The 19852-nt window shown below is 34.8% G+C and overlaps 1 protein-coding gene across 1 annotated transcript in view; it reads right to left on the bottom strand.

Moving 5' to 3' along the window:
* The window catches only part of LOC140160502 (protocadherin Fat 1-like), a 159348-nt gene that overhangs the window by 101024 nt on the left and 38472 nt on the right, over positions 1-19852 (bottom strand).

The raw sequence follows: 19852 nt of genomic DNA on the forward strand, positions 1-19852 counted from the left end.
AGACTTGCCACTTTTTTCGCCATAACATCCTGACATGGGGCTCTCTTTACAAAACATTTTTGCAAAATATTGACTTTGCTGAAGAAAACATCCTGTAACTTCATCCATACATATAGAGCAACCTGTCGACTAGAGTAGATAAATGAATGGTATATGCCTATCCCCTTTCATTACTATCTAATTTGTGTGTATTCAAACATTTAACAACGGCAACAGCAAAGTAAAGAGTTCATAGACTTTTGAACAACATCATCTTTGATCAAACTGGGCCCATTCTTCAGGAATGACAGGTGAAGTCACCCTTATCAATAACCTTGCAACACACCTTCACAATGTTTAGGGGATATTTGGTGTTTAAAATACAAGATCTGTCTCTATAATGATGCAAGTTATCCCCTGTATAAGACCACCGGAAGTTTATCCACCCACCCATGTATGGTTTTTCAATCAACATCATCATCATTTGTCATGAAGGTCTACTATGGACTCATCTGTGAACTGCAGAATCACTTTACAGAGTCCACTATTTATGACAGGCTCATTATTCTTACATTTTACTGGTTTACAAGAGCAAAATTTTTATTGGTTAAAAAGCTTCAAACTATTTGAATATCAATGCAAAGCTAAATTCATGATAAAGGACTTGAACCATTTTAGGGAGAGGCTAAGATTTATTCTGAAATTCAAATGGCCATCTTATTCACTGGAACAATTCTATGCATGTTACATTGTAGACTTCTTTGAATGCTTCGTGGAAGTAAATATTAAAAAATAGAATATTAAAAAATAAATGTTTTCAAATATTAAACTTATTGATGTCAAAGTTTAATAAATTCTGGGGATGAATCATGATGATTCATAAATAAAATATGGCATTTTGAAAGAATAAGAAACTAACAATTTCAATTTGTTCTCACAAAGAATCCCACACTGTATAAAAAATATTGCAATTTCATCCCTTATATATTAAATAATCTGAAAGATGGTTTTGGTTTGATGACTTGGTTTTCATGTAAACATATTCCAAGTATGGGAAATGTCACCAATTAATTTTGTGCACAGCAATACATGTGTGAACATCTACCTGAGTAATTATGCTGATTGCAAAAAGCTTATTTTTATTCCTCCACATCTGGGGAACACATTTTCCAATACACCAAGTCAGACAAGAGAGGTCTAGCTTTCTGTAAAGTGTAATAGCAAATACACAGGCAGCAACACCCTGCAGTTATATTACAAATTGTATCTTTAAATCCTGAATTTTAAATTATGCTCACTTATTTATTGGCATTTTTTTTATATCCCATATCATCACTAATTTACATCAAAATATGTCTCTCTATATCCCCACGACTTTGTACAACATCATCATACGAACATGATTGGGCGCTAAGTTATTCATGTGGATACTTCCGCACAATAACGGCTTCTGAAGATACTATCTCTTAAATAATGAGATGTTTATGTATCTTGTCAATTTTCACAGCAATCTGAATTTGAAATCAAAAATAGCTAATTTTCACAAATTCATCTGCTAGATTTGTCATCTTTTTTGGTAAATTTCATCAATTATCAAATCTCTTTCAAATCCAGGCCAATGTCTGACTTATTAATTCACCTCCGATATCATCATGCTCATCAGAGTGCCAAATTGATTCTCAAACCCGTAATGCATAACAATACATTTTGACAATTGAATCTGGCACTATAGCGTGCATTTGTACTATCCCATCTAATTTCATCTTAGCACGTAATTTGCAACGGATCACAATGGAACTTCTCTATGCATAACGGCAGCCTTATTATACTCGGCCGCTTTTGTATTAAAAAAATTGGCTCTCGTCAAAAACCGACAATTGTAATGAAAAGCGAGTGATATTAAACCTCTCTGTGAACAAAGGGATGAAATTTATCACCATCTTCCTCACCAGCTTTGCATAGCATGGTGCCGAGGCATCCCTAGCATTGCCCACATCTCTTCCACCCCAACTGTCCTCTAATACTCCCCGTATCTTGCTCCAAGCAGTATATATCACATGAGTGCCTCTTGAAATAGGACATTGCTCCGGCCACCTCGAAATGCGCATCAACAGGTAACCGTGGTTATGAGACGATTGATTTTCATCAATTTTCCAACTGACTTATCTAAGGTGCAACTGATGCATGGTAAATTCTTTGAATCCTCCCTGACTGTGAAGATGTATGCCTGCATGCTGCATGGTAGAAGCATTGGCTTTATTACTCTTGATCGAGGTCTGTTGCCCCTCGCTAGGGAGTACGCGGAACAAAGCGTGGGGATTCCTTAAACATAGTATATGATAGCTCAAATACACTTGAGAATTTCTAAAAATAGACTACGATAATTGATCTGGGTGTAGATTTGAATCTAATCAAGATTGACAATTTAGAGCTGTTGGGTGATAATTGAATAAAATCTCTACACCTCAAAAATTAATTACGCTACCTTCATCTATTTCCGAGCAACGATATCCACATTCAATGTGATTTGAACGAACCTGTTTCAATTTATATAATGAAGCCTAGATAACCCCATGAGTACATCCTGCTGATTGGTTACAAGAACACTATTGCAAATTATTGAGCCAATCAGCAGCATGGTATGAATGGTAGTAGGGCTAAAGAGGATTGACCTATAATGTAGAAGCTGTATTTTAATTGGCCATAAACAACTCTGTCGATCATGATTCAAATGTTAAATGAGATGTGATAAAACAATGTTCGTGAACATCTTTGTTTCAAAATTGTAAGTGACGCTGATTTTGTTCTCGTTGTATGATTTCTTTCCACATATTCGAATCCCTTACCTCCAATAAACACAGATCGTTTATAATTATAGCTCAATAACTGCAGACAAATTGAATGGATGAGCACAACTGTTATCTACTAGTTACCCTATTTTATTTAGCTTTACCATAGAAATGAGAGCATTTCAATGTGTTTATAGGACAGTTTTTGCCGCAATGAGAACATGGACATTCCATTTTTTTTTTATCACAGCGCATACAGCAGATGTGTGCATTTTCTCACACATATCTATGCCATGTTTATCTTACATTTTTTGATCAGCCCATTTAAAACAGATCAAGAGTTTTATTGATCTCTGAACATGATGGCATCCAGTACCGACTAAAATTGAACATTTTAAGTAAACATCAGTTGTGATGACTTCTGATTCATTGATGCAGTCATCTTAAAAGGGCATTTTGTGATCCGCAGCCTCATGACCCCCCCACCTTTTATCAAAAAAAAGTTGAGATTTTTATACCACTGGAATCTTCTGGATACATAATGTTTATGTACCAACAATTTCTTGCAGATTAATTCGTTTAGCAAAAATATCGCCAAATTTGAATTTCGTTCTGGTATACCAGAACAAAATTACAACAGTGGCCTATAGACTATAAGCATAAAATCGGAATCAACTGAAATTTTGGGAATAAGCTTTTTTGTGGATATCTGCTGAAAATGTCATAAAAAGAGGATGCTAGGATCACAAAATCCTCCTTTAATTTTATTATAATTATGCAATCATGGTCATGATGGTGTGCAACTTTACATATGGATGAAAGGGATTTTCAATGATAATTTTTGGTTTATAGATTTTTTGCATTGGCCAATTACAAAAGCATTTTTGCTTGTTTAGAATTTTATAATCTAAAATGTTCTTCAAAATGAGACTAAATTGAAATATTTGTTAGTTTCTTGTCTTCTTTCGAAATGCCATATTTATGAATGATCATGAATTCATCCCCAGAATTCATTCAACAAAAATTTTTACAACAAGTTTAATATTTTAAAAACACTATATCACACATTTTGCCAATTTGTGAATGTTTGCTCTGAAAGAAACACACAATTTTACACAGCATTATATAATTGTCCCTTTAGAAATTAGTTTTGAAATTCCAATTCTTGAATGCAACAATGTGATCAAAACACATTTCTAAAAATGCATGACACAAGCTTCTGGTCTACCTACAACACCAAATACCTTATACGAGTGGATATACCAAATACCTTTCTTCAATATCATATTCTAGCATAATTTTATTCACTACTTGAATGCACATCTTGGATATTATGTTCTCGTATCCCCTTTTTATCAAGAGCACTATTCCATCCGTGTTCGTTACCGGTTCAGATCAATTACCCGCATCCATACACTAGTATAATACATCCCATATGAAATGCATCAGAAAACTGTATCATACAAAGTCACTGTGATATCACGGCCATTTTTACAACTCGATCAAAATTCTGAATATAAAGAAGAGCTTCTTATTAAAGTCCATCCTGTATATGCCTGAGGTAGCTAAAGGCATGTTGGTTTGGAAGGTGCTGGCCACCTTGGCTCAAGTTGGCTGGCCAACTGACAAAACCTACTCATCAGTATTGTTCGATAAGAAAGATGCCAACATCTGATATCCCAAACTAATGAAATATTCACTAGAATTATTAGCGAATCCGACTAACCTGCAGAGTGCTATTTTCAGTAAAAAAATATTAACTTACCCCATCTACTGTTTCAGGCCACGCTGCCAAATTCATTTGCCTTGTACTTTTAGAAAATAAATATTGGAATTTCAGAACTGTTTGAAATTCAAGATATTTGGATGAAACAGCGACACTCGATGCATCAATACTCAATGTTTTTTCTACAAAGCGTATTTTAAGGGCATGATTTTTTTCTACATGGATTCTCATTTCATCAAATTTTTTTTTTTCACAACGACAAGTACCATATTTTTTTATTAGATCGTGAATCTTATTTCACACCAAATCCAATTCTCATGTCAATGCCCTGTCTTTTTCTAGTTCTATATATATTTATTTATATATCTTTTATTGTCTTATTTATTTAGTTTCATTCTCCCTGTATGGTTTACTTCTCCCAAGTAAAGTCAAGTTAATTCTAGAGTCACTTATTCAGTTTGTTCTGATATATGACACCATGGTTGAATAAATCAATATGTAAACAATCTACCGGATGTATAATTACTTCCCTTTTCTTCTTTTGACACATCAATTACGTGCAAAAATATCTTTTCAAAGCATTTGGTGCATGTGAGACATGCTATGAATCCAAGGTATTCAATAATCATAATAACAACAACAACAACAAATATGGTGATCTATTTAATTGGGTAATTATTCCCCTGCTTTTCACACAAATTGTTGCTTGTTCAATACAACCTGTTGCTGAGATTTTATTAACGAGCAGAGCGGCAAATAGATCTGCGCACCGTTCTGGTCCATTAGCATCTCATTCAACCCGAGATTACTCTCGTGTTTTATTGCCGACCAACTCAGCTGTTGAATACAGATAGATAGCACACCCTTCTACTGTCATTTCATTCACAATGCATGCTTCACAAAGTACCAATTATATTCATCTCACTTTCATTGGCCTATTACATTTGAAAACCACAACCCCCAGTTCAAGGGTGATTTTGGAATTCCAACCAATTACCATGATTACCAAAGTTTTAGCCATTCAAAATCCAACAATTTCATCCAAAAACAGTAGAAAATGAAATTTCCTAAATAAAATTTAGGGTCTATCCTACACAATTTAAATATTTTCTACCATTTTCCGCTGGATACGCACAAAATAATCTGCCTGGATTGGCCATGTTCAACTGGAATTGAGATATCAGTGCCATCTTTCACAGGGGGTGACAATTTCAAACAGAATAGCCCATTAACATTTGACCTGTCTTTGGCCTTTTCCTATTCCAACCGCATTGATGAAATAATGGTTTTCTTTTTGAAATTTTTAATTGGGTAAAATCAACATAGATTACAAGGAGTCTTTTGAATTCCATACATTTGCCATTCACTGAATGGAGTGAAATAATCACTCTAAAAGAAAAGGATGCACTATAGACTAACCTCTGCACACAGTCTTTTTCCCCCGCCAGTGATAAACACATTATTAAAGGTTGAAGACTGTGTTACAATGAAAGTGTTCCTAAAATCGATTGTTTAATATGGATTATTTTGCATGCTAATTTCCATTTTAAGTGACATGAAAATCTAGATGGGGTATAAATTTACAAATAATAATTGTGCTTCAATTTTTTTATTGACTACCAAGTGAAAGAAAATATTATGCGACATGATCAGGCAAAATGATGATGTCTTTGGTAACATTGATTTTAAGATATGATGACTACTAAAAAAGAATAATTCAATTCCTTTGTATTCGATTGTTTTCATGCAACGTGACATTTATTTTATACCAATATTAATGGAGTTTCATTGTTTTGTAAGATGTGATTTAGGAAAACATTTAGCGAAAACTGTTTTTTGTCCAACAAGAAAACCTTTCTCTTTCAGCATTTCAAAGTTACTTTAGCATGCACATAATTTGCTTTTTTATATAATAACTTTAAGATTCAATACCAGAAGTTTACATTATGTTCTTTTATTACCATCGTCAATACTAGGTCTACAAGTTTTTTGGTTTTTTTAAAGGCTTGCATTTTTATTGAAGATATTCAAACATACAATTCTCGGTAATTTAGTTTGGTGAAATCTAGAATTTGTGGAGAAGCTCTAGACACTATGCTACTCTCACATAAGATTTTATTCTCATATTTTTCAACCATGTCCATGTCAAATCATGATTCATGCCTCTTTTGTTGGAGCCCTACATATTTATTTTGATTGCAACCTGGCAATGCACTGCAATTCATCACATTTAAGAGCCACTCAGATGCCAGAAGGATTAATGAAAATGAATTCTCTCAACTAATTCAATATGAAATCTGTTGAACTCCATCTCACACTTTGAAATCCATATTGGTTGTGTCAGAGATTTTACCATAGACCTGGTTTACCCAGGGTCTGCAGAATGAAAGGTGTTACGATTTAATATCATTGGTAGGATGCCAAAAGGATTTATTATGTGAAAATGTGTTATTTTGACACAGGGCCGTAGCAACGTTGAAAAATGTGGGGCGGCCATCACAAATATGGGGCGGCCAAATTACAAATATATGCCCAAATTGAAATAAAGATAAAGAAAAACATAACCAATTTCTCAAAAAGTGGGCGGCCATGGCATCCCCGGCCGCCCCGCTTGCTACGGCCCTGTGTTGACATAGGCCTACATAGTTTTCATGCTATACATGTATATTATGCTTTGTTGACAACAACTCCTCATCAAGATCATTTAACAGTTTGAAAAAGGCTAAGCATCTGTGAGAGAATGTCATAAATTTCATCAATATTGATTGTGATTGTATTTGGATGTTGGACTTCGCATGTGTCGTTTGCCCAAAATTTTACAGCAAAATACTATTGGCTATTCTGAGGGGAGCCCAAGGGAGGTACCCCCTCAAGGTGCAAAAATGGGGATCAAAATCACCAAAAAATCATCAACATTTTTACCCATTTTTATCACTTATTTTAGGGTGGGGTCTAGGCCCTGCCCCCCCCCCCCCCCTGGATGCACCATGAATAAGTAATACAGTTAGTAATAATGCCATAATGATTGTTGAAAATTCATCCTTCAATATTCTAACCACAGAACATGGGCTGGATCCAGAGAACTGATATCTATTGAATTCTATTTATTTTGAACTTTTTCTGACTTCCTATCTACAGCTGATCTAGTACAATTCTATTTAGTATTTATTTAATGAACTGTTTCTGATTTCCTGTCTACAGTATTTTGGGGTACCACAAAGATTTTCTACAAATGAAAATGTACTTTTTGACTTCAAATCACTGAACTTCATTTCACCACAGATGATTTCACACAATAGAGGAAGGTAAATGTGTCTGGCAACCTGTTACAGTCCTCTTTGATATCAATGACCATAAATGGTAAGGTCAACTTCAGGTCAACTCATAAAACAGTCATCAGTTGGTTGTGGAGGAATGTGGCATATGATAGCCATCTATATCAGTGGTGAAGGATAGAGAGAGGTGGAAATCATAAAACTTTAAAAATACTACAGATTCAGGAAGTATAGGATTAGTGTGTTTTGATGAACCATGGCCATAAAAATATCATGATCTGGCATGCTATGTACAATAACACTACCCTTTATTTCCAATGGATTTTACTGTTTTGGTTGTCGTTGTTGCATACTACTGTTGCTGTTTTCAAAGAACTTACAATGTAGGTCTACAATGCAGACAAACAGTCATACATATGCATGATATAGCCTAATCATAATTATGCACATGAACTACTCAGCAGTACAACTCTTTAAAACCCACATCAATGATTTTATATTTCAACCTGGGAGATGGATTAATAAACTGCTTTTTATTATCATCATTATTTCCCCAATATTTACCTCCTCAGAGCAATTAATCTGACTTTAAATTTCAACCGACTTTGATTTTTGTTGTCGACTCCATAGGCACGTCTGCTCATAACACATAATAAATGTAGTGAACCTTCACACTCGGGTTACCTCTCCATAGCCCCTTGGCACGCGTAGGCACCTTCATTCTCTCCTCACCCCAATTGTCTGCTATTTTCAATGTCTTTTGTTCTTTTGGTTTCATGCTCCGTTGGCTTATACACCCTTCAGCTTTGATCTATTTGCAGAAAATCTGCCTGCTAGGTAGAATAAATGTTGCTCACAAAAGAGCCTTTTTCAAAAGGTGTTTGATTCAGAGAATGATGCCCTTGAAGCTTATTTTTGTACTAAAAAGAATGAAGTGAGTAACCAAGGAAATAAAAACTTGTTTTATGTGCTCTGATTGACTTTGTTAATTCAATTAAATATTAAGGCTTTTAATACTAGTTTTCTCTCTTTTACAGGACTTCCCTTTCAACAACAACAACAAAGGCAAACTAAATCTTGGATCTAGTTTGGGATTACCACAAACAACATCAATGTATGTGATGCGAAGATTAAAGGTCTTATTTCCTGCTTAAAGTGAACAAACAAAACATATTATTTTGAATATGCACAAAGTTAAACATTTATTTTGATCTGTGTCTGATGACCAGCATTAATTCTATATATACATTGTATTGTATTGTATTGTATTGTATTGTATTGTATTGTATTGTATTGTATTGTATTGTATTGTCACTCAGAAAACCTTGATACCAAGTATGGCAGTATAATACTTTTATTTACGTTTGAGCATTTCATTAATTGAAATCATCCCCACACACACAAAGGAGAAACTCAGTGTGGTCTTTGAGAGCTTTTAGGAGGGGGTGTCAATCCCACAAGTGAAGTCTCGGATTCCCTCAAATGATGCTCCAACCCACCCACCCCTAAACGCAAAATTCATTCATTTCTTTGTTTTCAAATTTCCAACCCTCCCAATTGACAACTTCACCACATGAAATTTATCAGAGACCACACCAGAGTAACTAAACATTATTTTGTGTATGTCTGTCACAAAGCCACTTCTCCTCACCAGTCTCCCAAGTCTTTTATTTGTATGAGCCCTTGTTGCTATAGGTAACGGCTAAGTGTTAGATAAACTTCAACTTGAAAATGAGATTTATTCTGCTTGATAAACTCCACTATCACATCCACCCACTGAAGCTGACAAGCCTTTGATCCTTGACAATCAAAGCCCAACCTCAAGAAAATCATTTTGGTACTAAATTTATAGATAAATTTTGACAAGCAAATAGTCTTTGTTTCCAGTGCTATTTTAGCCAAACGCAGATCACTTGCCATCAATACAATGGTTTAACGCAATACACTTTATACAAACAACGGTTTCAAAATCTTGTAAGACAAATCAACAACTTTGTTATTTCAATACAGACATCAAAACAAAAACTGGGGAAAAACCACTTGAAGTAAGAATAATTTGGATCACTCATGCATAATTATGCAAAAAATAACAAACTTGTGTATCACAGGCTAGTTTCATTTGTGCAATTGATAAAATAATATATGGAATGATTTGATTTTTATATACATCTGTACACTTGGCTGTTAATATTCATATATATTCATAATATCTGGTCCCAGGAGGGAAGGGGGTTGCCGGTACCAGGCTCGTTCATGGGATGCAAAAAGTGCAAGACAATAGGCAGATAAAAATAAATTTCGTTATAAAATAAAACAGTTGAGAATAACCCCTTTGCAGTAACTAAAACAAGTGCCACTTCCGTCATCTTATTTTAAATTTTTAATGTTGGTACATTGTATTTGTTTAGAATCAAAATTCAAAGTTTACATTTTTAAAGCAAATTGTACACCCATTTTTATGCTAGTCCCACTTTTCTTCTTTTCTTTTTTTATTACAGCATGGTACAACCCAGTCATAGAGAGACCCCCTAATCTGGTCATGAACTTCCCATGCTCCACACAGGTCTATAGACTACAGCCATGTACAATACTTTCATAAACAGTGTTGCCCAAAAATGCATCCGGCCCAAAACGGGTGTCAAATCAATGAAAAATAACAAAAAAATTTTAAACCACTGATTTCTATGTGACAGGAAATGGAAATGGTCAAAAGTCACAAGGAAAATCTTCGTAAGTCGCCCAATAGGGCTACCAAATCGCATGTTTATCAACCCTGACAGTGGACAGTCTCTGGAGTATAGCAGCTCATTCTCAATTCGCTAAGCTTGTAAGCAGTAGCAATCATTCACCGTTTTTTGTTCCACACCCTTCAGCCTTTTCTTTTAAGACGAGTCTTTGCTCCGTACCACTAAATGGGCTATTCTAGTTAAAATCCACACACCCCCTATAGAAGACATGACCTGAATTGCCCACACAGGGGGTGTAGATTTCAAATGGAGTCACCCATTCAGATAACTCCATTTGAAATTCACACTCCCTGTTTGAGAGATTATGGTTATGTCTTACAAGGGGGTGTATGGATTTCAATCGGAATAGCCAAATGCTTTGATCGCCTTTGGGCCACTATTGAGTCTCAGATGGCTGAGACTTGTAAGAAGGGTTCGCTTAGTAATCTCTTAGAGAGAAAATGCATATTCTAACTTCGAAAGAGCATGCGGCGCCAGTTCAGGCGCTTCACTGATTCTCAAAACACAGGCGTACAAACCACAAGAAATAAGTGTTAACCTTTTGCACCGCTGCAAAAACGTCTGACCAACAGAGTGTAGCAAATGGGTACTCAATTGAGCACAATGACACAAATAATCATAATGAAAATATGTAAAATGGATACAACGGTAGACATATTCGGTAGACAAGGTCTTACAGTCTATGCTGACACGCTTACTATTGACGTTTTTTCAACAACAAAATCAAAGTGATTTTATATTGTTCCTTTTACTCTTTCATTTTCGCTTTTTCTTTGAATTTCCTGTTCTTGCATTGTGTATTTGAATGAAGTTATACTAAGAAAAAGAAAAGATATATAAATAAAATATTTTTAAAATGAAGGTGTAAGTCTATCGAGCTATATTTTAACCCCCAATTTTATTGTCCATACCTATTCTGGGCCTCAAAATATGATTCCTGTGATATGATCCCAATGACCGTATTTGTAATTAGGCAAATATTAACTTCTCCTATGATTATTGTCATAATATGATCAGAGGCCTATCAGTGCCATCTGGCGCAACCAAAGAATGCACGAAAGAAAGATTACGATGCTATGAAAAGAGAGAGAGAAGTATGTGGGATTGTGGAATGCCAAACTTTGAACCTTAGCCCAGCGTGAGAGATAGCCCATAGATACACTAGACGAACTGGTAAACAACGGCATCAGAGAAGTAGTGAACATTCAATCATGAGTTGTATCTATTTCCACAGGCGTACACATATATAAGCTGAAAATTCAGTACTTTTTGTATCGGTATGGAAAAAATGAGCAATTTTGTAAAAATATATATTCTTCTGGTATCAAAATGTAGATCCTAAAACCATTCATTTTTGTATGCATCAATTAATTCCAACTTAACACATTTCAATAGATTGGTTCAAACCTTACATATTGCATAACAATTGTTTTGTTTGCAAACTTTTATCAGTGAACTTTTCCCTATTTAATTGATGAGCCATGCAGGATTTGATGACCGACCTGTCTTTGATGACCTACAGGTGAGCCTTAATTTGATTGAATGTTTTATTTTGAAATATCAGAATTACTCAACATTTGAACCAGGCCTTGTGTCTCTATGAATCATTCTATACCATTGCTACATCTATATAATTATGTATAGCATAGTGGTGTTGTTTGTTTGTATTTTAGTATGCTCGAAAAATACCATTATGTGACATTATGTTTCATTTCATCCATGTGAAATATGAGCTATTAATAAACTCTCTAGCTAAATGTCGTTCATGCTGCTGTAAAACAATACTATATGCGCAAATTGATTTCTTAAGAAATTGTGTTTTGCTGTATTGAAAGTTGGATTACATGTTGATGGGGTTCTCTACAATAATGAAATAGTAAGCGTTGTGATATTCTAAAGAAAATATCATTTATTGACATATTAGTCAATACCAACAAGAACATGTTATATCATAACTTGAATGTATCTCTTTCCTAACCTAACATAAATACATAGCCTCACGTTTGATATATTACTTAGGCACCTCGTCCGTCCGTAACAAAACCCGTCGCCAGATATCAATGCTGTTATTTTACCCGGTAATAATAACTAGCATAATAGCCATCCCTGGTTTGAAATCACCTACTCCAGCCAACAACACATTGTGTTGGTCATTGACTTTACAGCTCTCACAAATCCATGATTTAAGATCCTCTGGCGATATGTTACCAAGTGCTGTTAAATTTACATGCAAATTTGCTTGTCGATACTACAAACTGGTGACAACTTGGCGAGATAATTGCATCAAAGAAAGGAATAGGAAGCTATTGTGAATCCCAGTCAATAATTATGCAAATAATGAACCTGATTTTTTTTCTACATTTCATTTTGTACCTGGCTAATGTGTGCAACGATCAACCACAAGCAATATGGCCTTTTACCCTTTATTAAATAAATTGTGATTCAAAGTGAGCAAACATAAAACACCTTTTTGTTGTTCCCACATCCGCTGTGAGTTTAACGCTCAACTAATAACTGTAAAAAGTCTGTGCAAACAATGGCAATGGAATTCCTGTATCAATTAATTAAATCAATTCATTTTTTTAATTAAAGTACTCGCTTAACTAAATGCAAGGAATTTACAGCTATTTTTCATCCATTTTTTTGTACAGATTCTTTAAAAATAATATCAGTAACAGCTGACACCACAAGACAGGTCACAAAATTAATTTGGTTATTGATTTATATGACAAAAAATTAATCTAGAATTTTAATAAATATTCATCAGATTTGCATACAATACCAAATAATTAATTCTCAACCCCTTCATCTATAAATTTCCCTTTCAAATAAGAATCTTTTCCAACCATCATCACAAAAAAGTCATACATCAAGACACAGTTCTTTCACTACCATATCTCTGTACACTCATCAAATGACCTTTGACTGTGTTGGGTACAAAAACTCACACTCTACAACATGAGTTCAAGTTTTGAGCTGTGGTTGTTATTGGAGGTTAACAAACTGTGCCACTGAGAATGAGACTATTAGCTCATAGCATATCCACCTGTAAAAACACAAGGGATGTATCATAGAGATGGGTCAAAAGCTGTATAAACCTACAAAAACGCAAGAACGATGACTGACACACACCCAATACAGTTCACATCTGACGAAAAAATCTTTAAAGTCTCTACTGGGTTAGGCATGAAACATTTCTAACATGCTTGCTATTGCTTGCACATCTGCAACATACTCCAATGCCATCATCATACCCAAAGTGTTATCAAAATGTTGCCACACGCTTACGGCAAAACTAGAATTCACAGGCAACTGCCGATGATGATGACGACGCGACTTAGAGGTGTCAGTATTTGTGTTACACCACGTATGTTTAAAGCTGTTTTCACGCTGCCAAATTTTCTACCACATCTATCGTCCTTAATGAATGGAGGATGCGCACAGGGATACCTAGCATCGAATTATTCCCAGAATGACTGCATTGGTGGTTCAAGCATCACTGTATGTGTACTGTAAGCACAATACAGGATTAGGGTTGGAAAAATGTTATGACCAACTTCTTAATGATGATTTTCAAGAATTACTCATATTTTTAAAGGCAAAATTGTGATGTTTTTCATACTTTTTGTCGAAATGTATCTTTAGTTTACATTTGTATAATATGTGCATTTCTCACAATTCTAACAACACAAAGTGTCTATTTGACACCAATGCATTAATATTTCATGTCTGGGATGGTTGTCCAGAAGTCACGACCGACTTGAAACATGTAATATTCATAATGCCTCACAATTCTATTAACCATAACATTACTAGATGTGACAAAAGTTAACTTGGGGGAAGAAAGGCAATTTGGAATTTCCAGGTTAAAAATAATTACTTTCCATCATCTGGGATTTGTATGAATATTTGATGTCCAGAATGTAAAGGTAAATGTACTCTGTTCAGTGTCCAGCAGAATCAACACAAACACAGAGCTCTTGTACATTACCAATGCTTAGATTGTACATCATAATACAACAATGTACATGTATATTTTGATGGAAATGCATACATCAATTTTTTTTAATGTCGAGCATATCTAGGCATTAACAGCTAAAATCTAGGAGATAACGCTGACAAAACTTCGGACAGGCACAAGTGACCTAGTGAAGGGAGTCGCCGTAGATAGCTGGTCACTAGTGGTCAGGGTATTTTTACAAGACAGGCAAGTGTAGCCGATAATTGGGCGTTACCCTGATCAGAACCAACTGTAATGAGGTCTTTTATCATGGATCATCTGCCCTGCCATTACTAGATGAACCACAGGAAAAGAGGAGATGTTTTTGGTCCTGCGGCCGTGGGGAATTGAACCCGGGACCTCTCGCACCAAAGACATGTAATGTATACTGGAATCTATGGATGGTCACTTTAGCTAGAATTTTACAACATTATACCTCACCGGAAAAAAAGCGTATCTTGATAAATACCCCCCTCCTGAGTTGAATTGTTCTTTTTATACATTTTTTGGCAAAATTATAGTACATGTAGATTTAATCTTCAATTACTTAGATTTATTATAGACATATTTAATTGTAAAAACACTGCAGTTGCATTGTGCTTTAAGTTTACTCCTTTTAAAACAAAAATAATATCTTTTTAATATTACTACTTTAAATTTCTATAAATAATATTTTCTCTAGAAACAGTGTCCCTATTTGTTGTTTCCATTATGACAACAAAATAACAAAAGGCATTAATGGATAAAATAAACATGGCAAACTGAAAATTACAGCTGCGGTAGCCATTACATTATTACCGGTCATTTGATTAGAATGGAAATTACCGACTTCAAATTAAGCTGGACGCATAGGCTTTTCTGCCTGATCTGATCATGAATTAATATGCGCTGGGGCATCTCCATCAGATTTATAATTTGTCGACAGGAGAGAACAAGCCGGAGTAGAGAGAAAACATTGGCATACTTGATTACACTAATCTTTTTCTAATTACATTCGGCGATTCTATATGCTGAATCTGACAGAATTTTTCCTTTACTTCATAACAATTAGCACACACATGAGTGCATGTATTCAATCTTGCCCATGCCTAGTCATATGCAGACAAGAGACAGGTCAGGTTTGGGTCATTGCCGGTCATTGACCTTACTGCCTTGAAGATATGAAAAACTTGGACTTGGATAACAACAAAATGATTGATGTTCATCATTCCTTTGGTTAATTATGGTTATGTGGTTTTCAACGGTTTTTTTACCCACTGCTACATGTATCTCAAACATGAAGGCCCGAACAATAATGATATGAAAAGGAAAAAAGGGGTTATAAATGATGTACATGTAGTGTGATAAGAATGCCAATTCTACATTACATTTGTAATATTGCAGCTCAACCATTTCAACTAAAAACTTGCTCTAAATATGAAATGAAGGATCATCATATTTCATATTGAAAAACTCATAATCTCATCAAGATTTCATAAATGTACCAAATCTGCATTCTGCTTATTCTGTACCTTGCTGAAGGTACAATGTAGTCCGACTCAAATTTTAATTTTTAAACCTAAACTTACTAACATTCTACAGCATGTAACTAATATCTACTTCAAAATTTCTAGACCCTCTGGGTGCTACAGTCACTATTGGATCTAAAACAACCCAATCTATCAATACACAGTTCTTTCACCCTAATATACTTGTACACTCATAAAATGACCTGTGAATGTACTGGGTACAAAAACTCATACCCATCAGTAGGAGATCAATTTTGAACTTAGCACTCTTGAATGGAAGTTACTGAACTGTGACACTAAAATGAGAGTATTTTTCACTCAGAGTGAGCATCTCATTTGGATATAGCCTATTGCGGTAATTCAAACTGGCATCTCTCGGGAGATTTCCCCAATCATCAATTTGCACCCTAAGATTAAAATGATCCTATCTATATGCTCATGCATATTTTCAGTCTTGTATTACATCACATTACATCATCGTCAATATTCAAATACGGTAGTTTAATCTTGCGGTTGCATATCGCGGAAAAACGGAAATCACCTTTTGGTGTTGCAACATGAACACAATCTGATTTAGGGTATTCACCAGAGAAGGTATCTTGTACTTCCCACAATGCATTTCTCCCTGTACCTGTACTGATTTTCTATCTAGTGCAACATGAGTCAATAGTGACAAAATTTACCTCAATGAACAGAGCACATCCAGATCTTGCAAAATGTTTATTTCTTGACTATCGAATATCGACCCATGTTTAGCTAGTCTAAATTCTCAAAATGAAAATAAAGGGAACCTGTACAATGGCAGTGTTATTTGATCAAATGAGGCGATTGTTGCAAAGGATTCTGGGAAGGGTAAGATATCATCTCAGGGTATTCACCTACTAGATGTACAACAACGGGTGTCTTTTTGTGTATAAAATACATAATGTGGTAGTATTGTGTGGTATGACACTATGTGGGATGATGTCATTTTGGGTATTATGATGCCAACTGCTTTGTTAATAATTGATACAGGTAATATTAATGGCATGCCTTTATCACATGAAAGTTATGTTATTCTTTAAAAAGTTTTAACCTAGAAACTTATTTTTATCACTTACGGGAGTACTACACCCATTGATTTTTTTTGCATTTTTTGCATTTTGTGAAGAAATTACAAAAAAAAATTGGACAAAGTGGTATGCAAAATGAAGGGGCAAATCTTCTCGTTTTATTGGTGGCATCGGTATCAATGTAGATTACATGCTTTTGAAGATAGAAGCCAAAAGGAGGTACATCACTGATGATTTAAATTCACTTCATTTTGGAAAGCTTACTATCAACGGATTTCGTTAAAATTTTGGATATGTGTTGCTAACACATGAGGGAAATAAAGTTGATATGTAAAATGGGAATAAGTGGTTCCTGATTTCTTTTATGACTTCATGAACTTGGTGCTCCACAACTATCAAAAAAGGAACTGGTTAAAATGCTTCTATTTTCAATGTTGAGCTATATTTTGTATTTTTAACTTGCGACATTATTTCACTGAAACTTAATTAAGCCATAGGTAACAGGTTACCACAACCATGCTACAGCAATTTGAAAAAAATTGTATTTCTTGTCACCTATACCACCATATTGGGTAGTTTTCCGTAAGCTTAGCTTTTGTGATTTTGGTAACTATTTTATACTTATTTGTGAAATCCGTCTCAACTAGGCATTCTAAATTGTACTCACCATTTACATCCCAAGGTATATTAGTATATCCACCTTGCACTTCTCGATATATATCCAGTTAAAGACAGAATATCAAAATTATGCCTCATTATGAAGCTTATGATAGCACAGACTCTCACATGTGTATTCAAAATTGATGCTTAAATTTGACCTGAACCAATTGACCTATAACCTGACATACGGTGACCTAATAGCCTTTTCTTCTCCTAACAACACATTATATAATTAAATTGACTAATGACTATACATCCATTGTATAAGTGTTTATTTAATTTATTCAGTGTTATATCATGGTTATATTTTGCATGCACCACTAGATTTTCTATAGAGCGTATAACAAAGGATTTAATGTATTCTATTCATGTACTCTACTTGAACATGTTCAAAAGAATAAATTATGGTTTGTTATGAAACACAGATCTGAGTTAGCCTACTAGGTTACAGTAAACAAAAAATATATAGGGCTAAAATGACTTACTAAAATGATTCAAATGCACTTTGTATGTAGATATATTTTATAAGTTCAGGACATGAGGTGATGAACATATTTATGTACGTCATAAATTTGCAAGAAAAAAAAGAAGAGGGGTACTGATGAAAATCAGGGTGTTATTCCCCCTTACACAGGCGACAGGTTTGTGTTTGCATAGCGAATGTAAATAACCTAGATATAGTTAGCGATTAAGACACATGCATCCAACTACTGATAACAGAGATGTCTGCTTTGTTTTTGTAAATTCAACAATTCGGATATGATTCAAAAATTTAAAACAGTCCACAAAAATAAATGCATATTCACTTACATCTGAGTGAAAACATTAATGATTAAATACTCTCAATTTTCAGGTGAGAACACCTCAGTATTGATTAAATTGAATGAATTTGAGTCATAAACTTACAAACCTCTCTTTGCCCTTCAAAAATCCAATACAAATTAATTTAGCTGATAAAACTGCCATAGTTAGTAAATATCTGAGAATCAAGGAAGATACCATTACCAATTTTATATCGAACATCGCAAGAAATAGCTGGAATATTTTTGATGAAAACGCTCAGGTTATATTTCCAAATTCAATAGGTGCGAGTGTTACCACTGCAGGTGCACAAATACTGCATTGATTGAACGAGACTAGAATTGCAAGATCAATTGGTCTTTTTTCTAATCAGCTAAACTTCATGATGGTATGAATTTTAAGCATTACACAGTCAGATTCATACTGCAAATGTATAATGGTTCAGATCATGAAATTCAAGAATCTTACAAAGTATCGGCAGGCCAAGAGTGATTTTCATGGGCTTTTGATCCAAGTGCCCGCCTTATTTCGAGCACTGACTATGATTGTATACAATACATGTACACTATATTGTGCATCTTACACATTGGCAGAAGATACCATGGTTACCATCATGGTGATGGTGTACAATGTACATGGTACACTATGGGTACCACAGCAGTACCCACATAACACTTTCCTAGCGAATTATAGTACTCAGTTAGGGTACTCACTTAAGTAGTGCCCCATTAGGGTACCATTTAAGTTCAATGGTTAAATGATATAAGCTACCCCCCCCACCACCACCCTGTTGCTGCATATATATTGCTGCATGGGTGATATGACTTACATGTACATGTATGTACATGTACATGTAGGTACCTATTACCAAAGCGCACAGGAAGTAGATCTACATCAGCTGCTCTGCTCTGTGGGTACCATACAAATGAGGAGTGTGTCTGTGCATACCTCACGCATAGTCTACAAGCTATTTGATTACATTAGTTCATTCCTTAACAGATGTAAGGTTTTACATACAAATGCACCCTGGCCTGATTTTTGTCATTTTCTTTGCCAACTTTCACATATTATTCTAATATAAAGGAAGCTGATAAGCATGAGCTTTGAGGAAGCCAAAATTACAGAGTTCCTACATTTTTCATAAGCCGTGTGAATCTAGAATTTCTTGAATTTAATATGATTAGCTGCAGGGAGGTTAAAAGATAAAAATATCTTTCTGGAAATCTGGTTTAAGAACATAGCCTGTACAGTGTGTAGAGAATGAAATTCTTGAGGAAAAGAGAGAAGATAAGCAAGGATTGGCAATGGCATACTG

Source organism: Amphiura filiformis, chromosome 9 (assembly GCF_039555335.1).
Source record: "Amphiura filiformis chromosome 9, Afil_fr2py, whole genome shotgun sequence".
Classification (NCBI taxonomy): domain Eukaryota; kingdom Metazoa; phylum Echinodermata; class Ophiuroidea; order Amphilepidida; family Amphiuridae; genus Amphiura; species Amphiura filiformis.